Consider the following 17,469-nt stretch of genomic DNA (forward strand, 5'->3'; position numbering starts at 1 on the left):
TTGTCTCTGTCAAAAAAAAAATGTGGGAAGTACACTACACTACACTTGTTTGTTTTTTAAATCTATTTTAGAGAGAGAGAAGGGATACACTGCAGGGTTTTTTTATTTAAAAAGCATGTGCCTAGTTTGCGCTTTGGTCCTAGACATTAGTGGAAGCATCAACTCGAGTTGCTTCTCATATGTGCCTTGACTGGGCAACCCTGGAGTTTTGAACCAGCAACCTCAGTATTCCAGGTCAATGCTCTAACTACTGTGCCACCATAGGTCAGGCTACACCACAGTTTGTTTGTTTTTTTTGTAGCTGTTGTTTGTTTGCTTGTTTGTTTTAACTAAGTAGAGGGAGATAGAGAGACAGACTCCCATATATACCCTGACGGGAGCCACCTAGCAACCTTGTCTGGGGACAATGCTCTGTCCATCTGGGGCCATGACTCACAACCAAGCTATTTTTAGTGCCACAGGCGGAGGTTCCACAGAGCCATTGCTGGAATCAATAGAGCTATGGCTGTGGGAGGAGAAGAAAGAAAGAAAAGAGGGAGGAGGAGGGAAGGAAAAGCAGATGGTTGCTTCTTCTCTGTGCCCTGACCAGGAACTGAACCTGGGACTTCCATACACCAGGTCAATGCTCTGCCACTGAACCAACTGGACAGGGCCTAGAGGTGCAACTTTTCTTTTGTTTAAAAAAACAAACAAACAAAAAACATGTGGCTAGTCTATGCTTTGGTCCTAGACATAACTTCAGCAAACATATTTTTGCTGAACCATAAAGATTTGGGACACTTTCTTCTGGAAGAGAACTCTAGCTGAATGGGGTTGGGTGATCCTGAGGCAGTCTCACATATCACTTATAAGGTGTCTACAGAGAGTGCAAACACCTCTCAAGACCAAGCAGGACTCGGGTCAGCTCAAAATGATGGGCAGCCTGAGCCCCCACATCTCAGAGCCCTTTCCAGAGGGTACAGTTTGTTCCTGTATGTTTGCAACATACTAACAAGGAGGCTGGGGATTGTGACCCAACATTTCACAGGGTCAACAGCAGGCGATGGGCCCCGTCATTGGCTAGTTGGCTAGTGTGTCCTGCTTGCCTGTATTTCTCACACTAGCTTAAAAAAAAAAGCCTAATGTGAAGAGGGGAAGAAGGTAACCACTACCACACAGACACCTGTGGCTTTACTTCTGTGAATTTCCTCAAGCAACATCTTGACTACACCCTGGGCTGACATCAGCAATGGTGAAGACAGATCTGAAGGCAGCTTCCCAAATTCCACGCATTTTCCCCGTGCTTTATCGTCCAGAGGCAGGCTGGAACTGCATGGCTGCCTGTCAGGGCCATCTCTGTTCTTGCTGTCCTGCCCCAAGGTCAGCCCACTTGTTTCGTTTGGGGACTGCTTATACATGAAGTTCCAGCAAGATGCAAGTTTGGACGACAGTGACACTACTTTCCGCGGCAGTTCTGCCACGACGTTGAGGGCCACAGGAGTGAGGTGGTTCTACCCATGGAGTTATCCAAACAACGTCTGAATGTCCCCAGTATGGTTAAGCTAGAGCTGGGTCCCCAAAGTGCTGTGGAGTGGGTGGCACCACGCCAGTGGCCTGCACATCTGTGTCTGTCCTTTCAACATCCACCAAGCTGGGCTTCTGCCTTTGCTGCACAACCAATTCCTGCCCCAGATCGCTGGCTTCATCCTTGAGTCACTGAACAGATTCTAGGAGATTCTTCTCATCAAGCTCACTCTCCAGGAAGGCATTTTTTTCATTGGCCTGATTTAAGTACTGCTCCAATTCTCCCAGAGAAAGGATCATGGCCCGTTTCACTCTTTCCAAGTCACTATTTGCTTGTTCCAGCTCTCAGATATATGTCTGCGCTGATCTTTAGCCGCCCTTGTCTGGGCAGAGTTGTCCTCTAGGGCGGAGCTCTGCTGGGCACCTTCAGAGTGCTGCAGCTCAGGCTCCGCCTTGACAGTTTCTAGCTCCCCACGAAGGTGGTTATTTTCTGATGGGGGTCCCTGTTCCTGGTTTCAATTTGTTGTGGCTGTGTCCCCAATTCAGCTTCATGTTTTCAGCTTCCCTCCTGGATTCCTCAGAGCTCCTCTTGTGTATTCTCTGCCCTTTGCTTGTTGGTCAGAGCCAGCTCTTTCTAATAGTCAGCTTCTTCCTCCTCAGAGCTGAAGTCTTTCCTGAGTCCTCTATTATGAAAACAGGGCAAGAGGTGACTCTTCTTGTGGCATGGGGAGCGGGCTAAGTGATGTGGATGTGTGGCGGTGGCTGCAGCAGCAGCAGGATGGGAGCGGGATGACTCACACAAAGCTCCTTGACGGAAGTGTTCCATGACCAAATGACATGGGCAGACACTGTACCCAACAGACCCCCTTTGGAAATTCACAGTCCATTGAAAGGCTCTGAGTTGTTACAAAAACTTCCTTTTTATCCTTTTTAATCCATTGTCGCTGAGATTTATGTAGTCATAGTCTCCTTTTCATCCTAATCCTCTTACAATTCCTGGACCAGTGCACCTATCTCTGTCAGAGACCAGAGAAGTCCTCCGGGGGAAACCAAAGGGTGTATTGTCCTGGGGAATCAAGGCACTCCGTAAGGCACCGGGGCAGCCATGCTTAGTGAGATGGTCGCAGCAGGGGAGAGGGGTTGTTCTCAATTCTGAGCAGAACTGGAAAGTCCTCATCACAGTAAAAACTTTAAGAAATGTGATGCCACACTGGCACAGCAAGAGATTGTTGCCTTGGGGACATCAGGAGAAGGGCAGCAAGGGGCACAGCTAAGTGGAACCCAGCCTTGAGGGATAGGTCCTGCAGTGGCTTCCCGGACACATACCTCAGCAAGGGCGGTTAGAACACGAGGGGAAGCCATGAGCCGGGCCCAGAGCAGGCACGCAGTCAATGCTAAAAGTTTGCTTGAATGTACTCCAGTTCCTTCTGGGACTGTGAGATATACCTGGGTATATCATCAATGCATTGGAAAAAAGAGAGAACAAACTCAGCAAGGCTTTCTACAGAGACGCAAGGACGGTCAGCAAAGGATAGGGAGGTACCTAGAGGCCAACAAATGCAGGAAGCCTTTTCTACCCTTCAGTCTAAAAGGTAAAGGGGAGAAAGCAGTGTCATTGAAGCCTATGGCAGCCAGAGTCATGGAAGAGGCCCCACCTGACAGGAAGAGGGAGTGGATTGTGGAGGGGACCAGTGGTAAGATATTGGGGCTAGGCTAATGAATGTACGGAAGCAAATAGGGAATACAGCCAGCAAAATGTGGGTGATTATTATTAAAAGGTCACAACTTATGTTTGTGGACTGGGGAGGCCTAGAGACACAAGAATTACACACACAGACACACACACACCCTTCTTCAAACCTCAAAATCTAAGAAGTCCAGAATCTTCTAATTTTAAAATATAGAAACTCACGGTTAACCTGGAAAAAATTATATTTGGGTGAAGGCGAACTTCCCCTTCCCATTTTTGTGACCACTAAATTTGCCTCCCACTCATTTATGCAAAACATGCTGAGTTAATTTACGTGTTACCTTCTTTTTAGCTTTCCTCGATGGGACACTTGGAAACTGTGGCGGCAGGTTTTATTTGCTTCAGTCTCTCCTGTGGACAAACCCATCCACCACATCTAAGGAAGGGTATATGCCTCGAGAGGAGTGGTTCTACCCCAGCTAAATAGAAAGAGGCTATCAGCCACCCCATGAGCCATTCCAGAAACACCCAAGAAACTGTTGTTCTTGGGGCTTGGGTCCCCATGTCCCTCTCAAAAAATGTGCTTGGAAACCACAAGGATGGCTGGATAATGGCCCAGAATGTGTGGAACGTAGGCCCAGGATTCTGCTGACCAAAAATGGATGAATACAATCAGACTTGTCTGGGAGTGGGCTCTGCAGAGGGAAGAGAGAGAAAACTGACCGGGGAAGGTGAGGCAATTCCAATATTAGCCACAGCAGAAAGTTCCTACCATCTATAGGACTTGCGAGACAGAGGGAGGAGATACTGTTTCCAGAACGCCAAGGAAACTGAAATCTTAGTGTGCCTGTCTTGCCAGAACTTGGACCACAGAGAGAGAATGATTTAGTGGTAGCCAGATCCATGGAGGATATGCAGGAAGAATGGAAGGAAATACTCCGGCTCGTCTTCTCCTTCTGCCCTCTAATCTCCCGTCTGGGTCTCCTATAAATGCAATCTGGTCTGAAGCCAGTTGGTAAGGGGTACTAGAAACTATATTTCCCTGCGGTATAGAACAGAGTGAGAAGAATGGGTAGAGGATAAAACAGGCAAATGATTGTTCACCATTCCACACCTCCAAACTGCTCTCATGATTTTTCTAAAATGTAAATCTGACTCTATCACTTGGTTCCCTATTACTTACTAGGTGAACTCTTTAACTCCTTAGCATAGCACATGCAGCTGTCTGTTCCCGATAGGACCTGTGAAATGTCTCACTATTACTCCCCAGTGATATTAACCTTTTAAAGGCAGGCTGGGAAAGTCTTTTAACAGCTAAAAGGAAAAATGAGAGTGGTCATCATGAGGATAGTGGGATTCTAATTTAAAAACAGGGGCTGAATTTGGAAGCCACCTCAAAGGTAAACTGAGAAGAACACGGTTGTCTCTTATCTCTGCCATTCAAAGGTAACTGCCAGATTTCTGTTTTGATTGACAAAAGAGACGCTCTTGTCATTCTCTAGACCAAGACACAGAGGGAGCTTGGGGAGCATGAGATGGCAAGCTCAGTTTTTAAGGAGATTGGAGGAACCTGCAGCATGTACACAGATGAGGGGACTGTGGGACATATAGATGCCCCTGGAAGCTGCACACCAGTAATGCAGCCTGGTATGGAATCAGCTTGTTTGGTGGCCACAAGGCAGAGTTGCTTCTTATTGAGCTACAGATGGAGTAAATTCTGTAAATAAAAGAATAATGAAGTCTTATCGTCTGTCTAATTGTGGAGTAGGAAAAACAACTTCAAACAGCCCTTGTATTTGACTGTAGAAAGATGTTTTTATTATTGTAAAGAAACATTTTAGCCTGACCAGGTGGTGGTGCAGTGGATGGGGCATCGGACTGGGATGCAGAGGACCCAGGTTCGAGACCCCAAGGTCGCCAGCTTGAGCACGGGATCATCTGGTTTGAGCAAAAGCTCACAGGCTTGGACCCAGGGTCGCTGGCTCAAGCAAGGGGTTACTCAGTCTACTGTAGTCCCACGGTCAAGGCACATGTGAGAAGGAAATCAATGAACAACTAAGGTGTTGCAATGAAAAACTAATGATTGGTGCTTCTCATCTCTCTCCGTTCCTGTCTGTCTGTCCCTATCTGTCCCTTTCTCTGACTCTCTCTCTGTCTCTGTAAAAAAAAAAAAGGCCCTGGCCGGTTGGCTCAGCGGTAGAGCGTCGGCCTGGCGTGCGGGGGACCGGAGTTCGATTCCCGGCCAGGGCACATAGGAGAAGTGCCCATTTGCTTCTCCACCCCCCTCCCCTCCTTCCTCTCTGTCTCTCTCTTCCCCTCCCGCAGCCAAGGCTCCACTGGAGCAAAGATGGCCCGGGCGCTGGGGATGGCTCCTTGGCCTCTGCCCCAGGCGCTAGAGTGGCTCTGGTCATGGCAGAGCGACCCCCTGGAGGGGCAGAGCATCGCCCCCTGGTGGGCAGAGCGTCGCCCCTGGTGGGAGTGCCGGGTGGATCCCGGTCGGGTGCATGCGGGAGTCTGTCTGACTGTCTCTCCCCGTTTCCAGCTTCAGAAAAAAAAAAAAAAAAAAAAAAAGAAAGAAACATTTTACTTTGCTGTAAAGATTTGTTTGTTTATCCTTTAATCATGAAGGGTGCCCCTGGCTGTAGTAACTCTTCATAACTTACACTTTACTTTTCCTTGTCCATAACTAAGAGGTCGCCCATTAAGGGAGAGGGATGAGTTTTGATTTGGCAAAGGAGTGAGATCTAAACTAGAATGATACTTTATGTCTCCAAGAGCTGCAGACAACCATATAGTAGCCTCATCAGTAGGAAGTTGAGGTAAAAAAAAAGTCAGAGTAATCCATTTTAATAACCACCACTTTATTATAATAAGTACTAATAGCCCTGGCTGATTGGCTCAGCAGTAAAGCATCAGCCTGGCATATGGATGTCCTGGGTTTGATTCCTGGTCAGGGCACACAGGAGAAGCAACCATCTGTTTCTCTCCCCCTCCCCCTCTCCCTTCTCTCTCTGTTTCTCTCTTTCCCTCCTGCAGCCATGGCTCCATTGGAGCGAGTTGACCCTGGGTGCTGAGGATGGCTCTATGACCTCCACCTCAAGCACTAAGAAGAGCTCAGTTGCTGAGCAATGGGGCAACACCCCAGATGGATAGAGCATCACCCTCTAGTGGGCTTGTTAGGTGGATCCCGGAAATGGCACATGAGGAAGTCTGTCTCTGCCTCTCCTCCTCTCACTGAATTAAAAAAAAAAAGGTACTAAAGAATGATCAATTAGTGTACAAAACTGTTTTTCAGATAGACAAACTGAGGTCCAGACCAGTTAAATAATTTATCCAAAGTCACACTTCTTCTACCTGGGTTAGAAACAGACCTTAAACTCAGACCTGTCTGACTCCTTGAACTTGGCCTCATTATGCTCTTCAAAGCAATGAACAAAGCTAGAGAGCAACTCATTTATTTGAGATTATTTCTCACCTAAAACATGAGAAAACTCTTCTCTGTCTTGTTGGACTGATGTTGCTATAGTGTTCAAGCAAGATTGGTTCAATAAAAATAATGTATAAACTTTAAAGCTTTATACATAATCATAATACTTGTGACTATTATATGATTGTGATTATTATAATGGCAAAGTTATTTCCTTTTCCTCTAAGGCCCAATTATCCATTCATAAAATGTTTAGGTTTTATCAAATAGTTTCTATGGCCCTCCAAGCTCTATTAGCAAAGAATAATAAGAATTTTAAGTATAGAAAGTAAGGGGCTAGAGTGTGAGAGACACCAGGGAGACCTCCTTTGGCTGAGATCATAGAATATAAATGAAAAATGAGAAGGGGTAATCAAATCAAATGCTAAATGCCAACTTAAGAAGTTTAAAAATCAAAGGACAAAGCAATAAAACACCTACCGTCTCAAAACCAATTAGCGTGTGATTTTGGGCCATCTAAATGGGATCGCATCCGTGTATGGTCAACCATAAACATAGTCATAGACGGTGACTTGTGATGCATAAGTTTAAAAGGTTTTAAGTCACTCTCCTTTCTCAAACAGCCCATGTGACATTATTTGTCCCTTGTGTCCCTATATCACTGGTCCTCTTTCTAAGCACTTTCACATTGGTTTTCTCATTAGAACCTAACATGACCCTGTGAAGGGCACAGAATGAGTGTGGAGGATGTATTAGGGCCACACCCTAGCATCTTCTCGTCATGTGGGGCCTGTATACGTCTGAGTTTAGCCCAAGATTTATTTTAGGAGAACTTCTCTATAACTTTTAGGGCCTCCTCTACCTTCAGAAGTGCCTGCTGCTTCTAGAAGCTTCCCAGCCTTTGGTGAAGAGGGGATAAATCTGCAACCATTCCTTAGTCAATACCAGCTCATTTGTTGACCAAGCAACTCACAAATGAACTCTTTACAGGACAACCCCTCCATTTCTTTAAGCACGGACACTCTTTTTTGGTGCTATGAGTACTATTGACAAAATGTTTGTGCACCCCCCCCCCAATTTCATATATTAAATCCTAACCCACAATGTGAGGTATTTGGAAGTGGGGCCTTTGGGTGATGCTTACATCATGATAGTGGAGCCCTCGTGGATGGGGTTCATGGCCTTATAAAAGAGACTCCAGGAGTTCCCTCGCTCTTTCTTCCATATAAGAAAACAGTAAAAGAGCAGCTGCTTTTTCCTGCCAGGAAGCAGAATTTCACCAGACATCAAATCTACTAGTGTCTTGATCTTGGACTTCAGCCTCCAGAACCATGAGAAATAAATCTGTATTTAATAAGCCACCAAGTCTATGGTATTCTGTTACAGTATCCTGAATGGACTAAGGCAATGAGGAACCCCAATGAGCTAATGGCCCTGCTCTGATCAGGAGTACCAGACTCGGTACCTGGATTCAAATTCCCACTCCCTAGGGTCATCTTGGGATAAGTGACCTCACCAGTCTGTGCTTCAGATTCCTCATATCTACAAGGGAAAAATAATTATACCTATCTAGTTTGGCTTTATAAGGATTAAAAGACATAATTTGTTTAAATGATTTACATTAGGGTTTTTCAACCTCCACATTATTGACATTTTGTACCAGATAATTCTTTGTTGTGTATTAAAAGATGTTTAGCAGCATCCCTGGTCTATATCCATTAGATGCCATATCATTCCCAAAACATCTCCAGACATTATCAACTGTCCCTTGAGATCCAAAGTCACTCCCTGTTGAGAACCCCTCCTTTACACAGTGCCTAACATGAATATTGTAACTATTACTTCGATTTTTATTATTGTGGTGTTGTGATTATCAACGTTTTCCTCTGAAGATTGAAGTGCGGACTTCTCTCCAGGTTGTGATATCACAGACAGACAAAGCTCAGAGAAATAAAATGCTTCTAGTATCACAGATTTGCTGGCTCCGGTTTCCCCACATGTTACATAGGGGCAACATCGCTGCTTCTCGGGCTGGTGAAAATTCAAACACAGATCAAACAACCTGATACTGAGTGGTTCAGCGATTGTCCCCCGATTCGCACTGTATAGAGAGAGGTGCTCTAAGAGAGTCCCTGTTGGCAAAGGAGAAGAGGACATGGCTGGGCGATAGGTCACACGCTGTGCTTGTTTCAGGAAAGCAAGTCACATTCGGCTAGCAAAGCTCTGGAGTGCTGCTCCTGTGCTTTCCTGGGGATGAAGCCCTGCTTTGTGGATGAGCCTTTTGGGCACCAGAATGGACACAGCAAAGCTCAGCTGGTGCCTGAGTGGGCCTGGCCTTACCTTTCCATCTGCAACCCTTTTCTGCTACAATCCAATTAAGAAGGACTGCAATTCACCACCAGCCCCTCTGCCCGGGAGAAAACTCCATTTTTCCTGACTTTGCAAATAACTTGCGGGGAAGTCCACTTGTGTATTGGTGTTAGACTGACCCATAGTAGGCGTTCAGCTTATCCTTTCTAAAACCTTTGTGCTAGTTTTATGCATACTACTTTACTTAATCATAGTAACCCTTTGAGGTCATTGTTATATTGAATTCTGTAGATGAAGAAACGAAGGCTCAGACAAGTTAAATGAATTTTCTAAAGAAACATAGCAATCAGACAGTAGTCCTTGGGTTTGAATCCACGATTATCTTAACTCCGTGTCTTGTTTTCTTTCTAATATTGTGCCTGTAATGTAAAAGGTTAGGGAGAAACATACATCAGGAGGTTGTTTTCTGGAATATCGAGAATCCCAACCTCATGATGAACACACGCTGACTCTCAAGTGGATGAAAAGGCTGCTCACTTGCACAGACCATGTATCAGATAGGTCTCTCCAACTTTATTAGGAGCAATTTCATATCTCTGAGGAGTCACCGTCTCCTTTATTCAGCCTTTTGCCAGGCAGGCTGAGTGTTAGAGGCTGAGACTCTACTCTGAAAAGCCCAACTCAAAGACTTGCCTACATTTTAAATGCCCATAGGGGACAAAGAGAAGATGGTCCTTTTGACACTTCCTTGCAAGGTCCTGACTGTGATAATTATATATTCTTAAAAGCTATAGAAGCACAAGGCAGCATTGACCCCTCTGTGTGTGAGAGTCAGATCTTCCCAGTGCAGAAGACAGCTAGCTGGATCTTAAAAGGATGAGCAGGAATATGAGTGAAATGACTTGTCCTAAAGTCTGGGCCTGTATGAGGTTGGATTTTTGTATCTGTCATTAAGACACAGCCCTGGCTAATGGGGCATATGCTTGCTGGGAGTGCATGGCCCTCTAGGATATCAGATCAAGGCATTAATGAGGAAACTGAAGTCCAAAGAAGTACTCTGACTTACTTAGGGCCACTGGAGTGAGAACCCCTCTTGTAATTCCCAGAGCAACACTCTTCACCACTCTGGGCTGCTTCTTGCTTAATCACCCTCGCTTGGAGCCACAGCCTGCTTGTCTCCTGCCTGCTTCAGATTCCTGGGATCTCAGACCACATGAGACCTTGGAGGGCACATTAGTCATTTGCATTGCTCTCCAACAGCATAGTTTCCTGGCCATGAAGCCTCCTGGCTTTGGACATGAGCAATATGTGCTCCTTTCCCTGCAGGGTTCGGCTTCATTTAAGCTCAAATAATGAGAAAGGCTACCAAAAAAAAAAAGTACAGTCCTTGACCTTTGAACACTTCCACTTGGCTGATGGCCTTGGTTGTATTCCTCCCCTGTGAATCAAAGTCAGGGGCTAAGTTGTATTATTCTAAGGGCTTCAGACTCAATGCCTTTTTCCTGTCTGGAATGTTCTTCCATTCCCCCAAAGTCCTACCAACTCTTTGAGGCTGGAGCCAAATGCTATCTCCTTTAGAAGTTTCTCTGAGCCCCACCTCTCCACCACATACAGCCAATAGCTATTTTTCCCTTCTCTGAACTCTTAGCATACTATCTCTGATACCCATTTCACACCTAGCATATTTTAATTAAACACAAAAAAGAAAAATGCAAATTATGTCTTGTAACCTCACAAGAAGATACACCCTGGTTTTGCCCATTCCTTTTGGTACTGACTTTCTTAGAGAAATAGCTTACTTCTGTTATAGAACAGAAGAAGTCCGTCCACCAGGTGCTAGCAGAGCCAAACATGAAACAGCAAGAATTGCAGTGGAGAAATATTTTATTGTGAATAAATGGGAGAACAGTAAGCCAATGCCAAACTCTCTGATGGCATGTAGGTAACAGCTTATAGAGGGAAAACTCACTAGACACTGGGTTATGGGTTTGGGGATGTGCTGGGATCTGATGGTTGGAAGTGAGATAAGGGCAACAAATCATTTTTTCAGGTCTTGAGGACAGCTCTGAGGTCTGTTCCGGAGTCCTTCTGTCTGGTTTCATGGGAAAGTAGCCAGGAAGTCATTCCACCTTAGAGCTCAGGAACTGAAACATAACTTAGGTCAAGATGTTATTTTAGCCTGCCAGAAGTCTGTAGCATGTGACCATTAGACAGGTCCAGCCACTGTCTTCTGTTGCCTCTAGGGTTGTTGATTATCCTGGGAAAAGCCTAGGTCTCTGAGGGGTAGAGACAGATGATTTCGGGAGCTAGGATTAAAAGGTCTAAATTTAATCAAAGGCATAAGGACCCTCCGTTTCACTTCTGCCTCAGGATGTCTTCCCTGCCTCCCTTTACATTGTTCTCGCATTACTTTCCTTCTCTTCACCCCTATACCATTGCTACTGGTCCTTAGTAAATGCTGAATGCTTAGCTCTGGTCTCCAAGTTAACATTTGACCTGAGCTTCCCACAATAAACTGAACATTATTTAACCTATCAAGCCATAAAGTTGGGCAGACACAGCTGCACTCCATCATAATATGGAAGTGGTACATGAGCAGGCCCTTAAAGGCACAATTCAGTTACATGAAGAACCCAATGTTTGTGGTTCCCACACCTATTACATTAACTTTTCTCCCCAGCCTGTTGCTATGGCCTCATGAGGAGTATACCCTACCATCAGCTGATAGCTTCATCTCCCTCCTGGACAACTACCAAAGCCTCTGACCTGGTCCCCCTGACTCCAGCCTCTTTACTGCCTATCTATGGCTAAGTGCTGCCACTATGATCTTCAAAAAAAGTGACTCTAATCACATTATTCTTCTCCTTAAAAACCTGAGACTCTCAACTGTTGCTTGGAGAACGTCTGCTCAGTCTTCAAGGCCTTACTCACATCCTACCACCTTCCCTAATCACTTCCCAGAGTATGCAGCTAGACAGTGCTTCTCAAACATTACCTCCAAAGGTACCCAAAGGACAGAGGAAGTGATCAGGTCCCCCTGAGGGTTCCAGAGGCAGAGCCTAGAGAAGACCTATGCAAGAGTCCTCTGAAGACTAATGGCTTACCCAAGAGTTATGCCAACTTGAACTTCTATTCCATAATATTGCTGGATGTTTACTATTGCTTAAAACTTTACTTACATTTACCTAAATGTGATAGGCCATGAAAATGCAATATCTTTATTCTGTAGTTCTTTTTATACTGTGCTGACATGTCACCATTCCTCCCTCATGTAAATATTTGCAAATTTGAGAAATATGGACCCTATAGCACTTTGTTTTTGTACTTCTGCTACATGTCAGGCCTGGTCCTATACCTGAGAAACTGAATCTAGTGAAGGTAATTTCACACTATGCTACAATAACATGCACATCATCCTAAGTTATAAATAGCAGGAGTACCAGGCATTTGGAGGGTTAGTATTCTCAGTATCAATTAAAGGCTAAATTTCTTCCTTGAAGATAAGTTATGACCACACATAATAATAATAATAACAACAACAACAACACAATCAGTTGCTACAACTTATATAGTGCTAACTCTGACCAAACACTGCTCTAAGCTCAATATATATTGAAGAACCACACCATAAAATGAATGCTGTTAATATCTTCATTTCAATAAGGTGAGAAAATTGAGCTTTTCTTTGAAGCAGTCAGTCTGGCTTCAATGACCACGACTTTAATCACTCTGTAATAACACTTCTCAACTAACTTTTGTAGTGTGTAATAGCAATAGTACCATTAATAGTAATAATAATAGTAACAGTAGCTGTAGCAGCTATAATAAAAATAAATACTCACATGTGCTACACCTACACACACACACAGTTAGAAATAAAATGAGATAAAGAATATCAAATCATTTTGAAATCTTCCTAGTACAGACTAGTCTACTATAAGGCCGTCTTAAACAACCCCTCTCTGAGCTCTACCTCCCTCTCCTACCCACAGAGGTTCAGGCAGAGGTCTCCCAAGATCCCTGTGGTTAAGTTTCAGTGAGAACATGTTGAAATTGGATGGCTATGCACACTAATTAAGATGGATCTATGACTAAGAGAGCCATGTGCCATGAGAAGGTAGAGGGTCAAAGATCTGAACTCTTCTGGTTGACACTCAAGGACCCACTTTGGTCTGGCTCCTACTAACCAAGAGGCTGTCTTCTAACTTGAGAAGCCCTTTCCCAGAATAGAATTTGTTTAATTCCAGGAAAAGACTATTATTGAAAGAATGTAAAGGAACCAATGTGTGGGGGACAGTGGCTGGCCTTTGGGATAGACTTTCATATATTACTGATCCAAATATTCCCTACATGTCTGATGATGGAGGTAAGGCCATCAGCATCTGACAGATGAAGACACTGGTGGTCAGAGACATAACATACCTTACTCAAAGTAATACAGAAATCAACCTGTAGTACTAGTATTTGGAACCATATACATCTGACCACAAAACATTTTTATTATTATTTTTATTTATTATTATTTTTAATTTTTTCTTAAGTGAGGAACTGAGAGCAGAAAAACAGACTCCCACATGCACCCTGACCAGGATCCACCCAGCAAGCCCCCTATGGGATGATGCTCTGCCCATCTGGGGCCATTGCTACATTGCTCGGCAACCAAGCTATTTTAGCACCTGAGGTGAGGCCATGAAGACATCTTCAGCACCTGGGATTGACTTGCTCCAACCAATCCATGGCTGCAGGAGGGGAAGAGAGAAATAGAGGGGAGGGAGAGGGGAAGGGGTGGAGAAGCAGATGATTGCTTCTCCTGTGTGCCCTGACCAAGAATCAAACCCGGGACATCCACACACCAGGCCAACAATCTACAGCTGAGCCAACCGGCCAGGGCCCACAAAATATTTTTAAAGACTGTACATGCTATAGAAGAGCTATGTTTCTGACCAAGGGTGTAATGTTCTTGCAACGCTTTTAAAAGGAGATGGCTCAAGAAACACTAGAAACTTTGCATTTTAAGATTCTGGCCCTTCGTATAAGACTGCTTTTATAGGACATGGCTTCTTAAATCTAAAGAACTCAGAATTCCCTTTATTATTTATTGCATGTTCTAAGTGAGATGGTCACTGGCCCCATCCGGGTGTAATGGCAGCAGTCATATGTGGGCTTTCCAGGATCCTGAGCTAAAAGGAAGGTCAGATGACAGAGGGTAGATGCAATAAGTGACAGTAGGAGAAAGACCAAGTAGGAAGGAAGCACCTCTGAAGACCCAGCCATCAGAAAAGGAACCCCAAGCTGACCAATAATTGGCTTTAGTTAAGTGTCTCAATCAGTTGGGGGAAGATCAGTTAAATACATGGGGGCAGAGAAGAGTTAGGTCACTAATCTAAGATTGAGAGAAGGAGCAAGCAAGAACTTAGACTTCACTAGAGTCCCAAAAAAGTTAGTTACCAAAACATGATCTCAGGAATAAGGCCTGAGGCTAATTATAGGAACATGAGCAGAGTCCAAATACCCAAATCAGGGACCAATGCAGGAGAAGGATGAGCAGAACAGGTGACTTGATGCAGAATCCTCTGGTATACAAAGTAAGGACTCCTATGGTCCTGGGTCTGAGGCGACATGTGTAGGATTTTACTTATGCTGATATCAGAAAGGACACTAGAGACATGGCAAAAACATAAATGCTGAGCATTCATGGCATTTGGAGGAAATAGAAAATAGTCTATTGAGCCTGGAATTGAGGTAAGTAATACTTACAGCATGTCAATAGCGGGCAGATTACAGAATACCTTGAATGTCAAACAAAAGAGCCTGAAGGCAGGGAACAAGTCAGTGGTATTAACTGGTGGATAATAGAGAGACACCAGCCTGCTGGTGGGTACTTAGTAGGAAAAAAAATGGATTATACATTGACTACTGCTGTATATGACACACACAGGAAAGAAATGAATGATGCTATTCGAGCTAGAAGAGATCTTGGAGACTTTGTGTAATTTTCTGTTACAGTTGGGGAGACAAGTGTAGAGATAGGAACTCACAGAGATCTGTGTGGAACTAGAAACCAGTACTTTTTCCAGCCAACTGTTCTTTGAGATGACAAGATTAATGGGGGAAAAAATGTTCTCCCAATTTTTACATTGTTGGTTATAAAAATTAAATGTAAGAAAAATAAAAAAATTGTGCCTGGGGAGTGAGGCTAAAAAATAAAACTCAAAGCCAATTTCTTGACCTAAATTCATAGAGTTCAAAGAATTGACCATGGGTTGTCCTTGGCTCTTCCCTCCAACTTCTATAGGCTGGCCTAGTGTGTATTTGATCTCTTGGTCTGCAAGACTCTCAACCCATAAATTGCATAACACATTGCAAAGCCAGGCAAATACTTACAAGAAATTTTCTATGTTGCTCATTTAGCCTAGAAATGGAACCTGATTCCAGGAAAAAGCTGGACACTAAATCCCAGGAAAAACAAGATCAATATGAAGATTAACCCAATCAAGTTACCACCCTCTGGCTGACGTATTCCGTTTCCCTTAACAGGGACCTAAACAGAGGAGTAAAAACCAGTTTCTAATACCTAGGTCTCCCAAGGTGTCAAAGACCCACTGTTTATTTCTGTCTGTTTTGTTACCCTCTGGTGCTATCCCTGACGGACATTCAAACGTGTAAATGGAGCCCAGAGGAGGAAGCCATTGTTTTTTGATGGGACCAGAAGACTCTCCAGAAAACATTTGATTATTTTTGCAAGAGTAACCGGTACTTCACCAGACAGACAAAAGATAAGAGGAAGGTTATTCCAACAGGAAATAATTTGTGCACAGATATAAAAGAGACTATTGAGTAGACAGCAAACAGCTCAGTGGCAAGAAATGGGAAGGGGGGTTTGGAGAAGAAAAAGCATTTCAGGCTATGTAAGGGCCATTCAGATGTGAGAGAGTCTGGAGTGTCCCAACAACGTCAAATAGTTCCGTGTGGGATGAGCCCAGGACCAGAAGGAATGTCGAGGGGGATGAGACAAGGCTGGAATGTGGGACAGTTCGGGCCAAGGAGGGCCGTGAGCACCTGTCTAAGGAATCTGGCTTTTACTCTGCAGGTAGCAATGGAGATGGGGGTTGGGGGGGACACTAAAAGTGACTGAGCAGACAAAGGACACCATTAGAGCCATGCTTTTGGAGAAATGAATTGGAAAGTGGGAGACTGATAATAGAGTGGTAGACATGTGCCCAGGTGAGAAACTGAAGGGACACAAACTAGGACCTTTTAGTGATCTAGACCCAGTTGTACTAGGAACTTTTCCCCAAGTTTTCTCACCTGCACCAACATCGCTCTTCTCTGAACACCTTGCCACTAACATGAGTCCTGGTCGTTGGAATTTAACAACACTACTCACTAGATTTGCCTCCCTTGTGCAGTGAACAGCTTGAAGGCAAGCATAGGGTCTGCATATCTCTATCCTGGCCACCCAGAAGAGTCAGCCTCCATGACAATGTTTGTTGAATGAATGTAGGCTGGCACATCAGAATAAATCAATGAATGAATGGAAATAGATGTAGCTGGAGTCCCCAACCCACCTAGTCCCTTTCCCTTACCACACTCTTCCCCACCAGGTCCTGCCACTGGCTGGGTAAGTAGGGCCAACTATTCATTGGTAGTATTACTAATTAATTTTAAATGCCACTTGGTTACCACTCAAAGAGGAAATGCAGTTAGCAGATGTAACCAGTTCACTGGGTGACTTGTGGGATGTGCTACTGGCTGTGATCAGGACACCATGAATGAGTGCATCACACACCATTCCTCAGGCTCCCCCTTGGCTTTGCCCACACAGACCCACCCTGCAGAGCCACGACAAGTTCCTGATATTGAAGGTGGCTGATTAAAGAATAGACATAGCTGGTTCCTCAAGACCAGGGTGTGTCTGTCTCAAGGCCCTAGGTCTGGGATCCTTTAGACAGGAAGCTGCCAGCTGGTAACCATTACCCTTTAACATCTACTGCATGTGTGTATCAGATCTCACAACACTGAAAAGTAGGTTCTACCATCCCCTTTTGACAGATGAGGGACCCAAAGCCTCAAACGATTAAATCTCAACCCTGACTGCAGTGGAGACTCACTTGGGGAGCTAAGTGATTCCCACCTCCAGGCCCAGCCCAGGCCCCTCCAATCAGTTTCTTAGGTGAGACCTGGACATCAGAGTCCATGGTGTCATGGCTGATGAATAGAAAACCCAGAACTGGTCCTCAGCCTCCCCAGCCTGAGTGTCCTTTCCACAGCTCCATTGTAAAAAGTAAAATTCTGCTCCAGAACTGTCCCTGGGAGCTTTAAGCCTGGGGTAAACAGTCAGGAGCTGGGTAAGAAGCTGGGTAGGCAACGGATGGGGAGAAAATGCATCTCATCAATTTTTCATTTTCCTATGCTGCTTGCTTTTGATCTCAAACCGCAGGATTTATTTGTGGCTTCAATGGTACGTGAAGTGTTTGGGTTCCTCAGGCCTGTCCTGGTCAGAACACTGCACAGCCTCTTTTCTGGCAAGCAGGGCCTT

At 44.6% G+C, this 17,469-nt stretch overlaps 1 pseudogene; it reads right to left on the reverse strand.

Moving 5' to 3' along the window:
* Positions 1–1,118: 1,118 nt before the first annotated feature.
* Positions 1,119–17,128, reverse strand: LOC136330022 (nuclear distribution protein nudE homolog 1-like; annotated as a pseudogene).
* Between the last annotated feature and the right edge of the window lie 341 nt (positions 17,129–17,469).

This window comes from Saccopteryx bilineata, chromosome 3, assembly GCF_036850765.1.
Source record: "Saccopteryx bilineata isolate mSacBil1 chromosome 3, mSacBil1_pri_phased_curated, whole genome shotgun sequence".
In the NCBI taxonomy this organism is placed as follows: Eukaryota; Metazoa; Chordata; class Mammalia; order Chiroptera; family Emballonuridae; genus Saccopteryx; species Saccopteryx bilineata.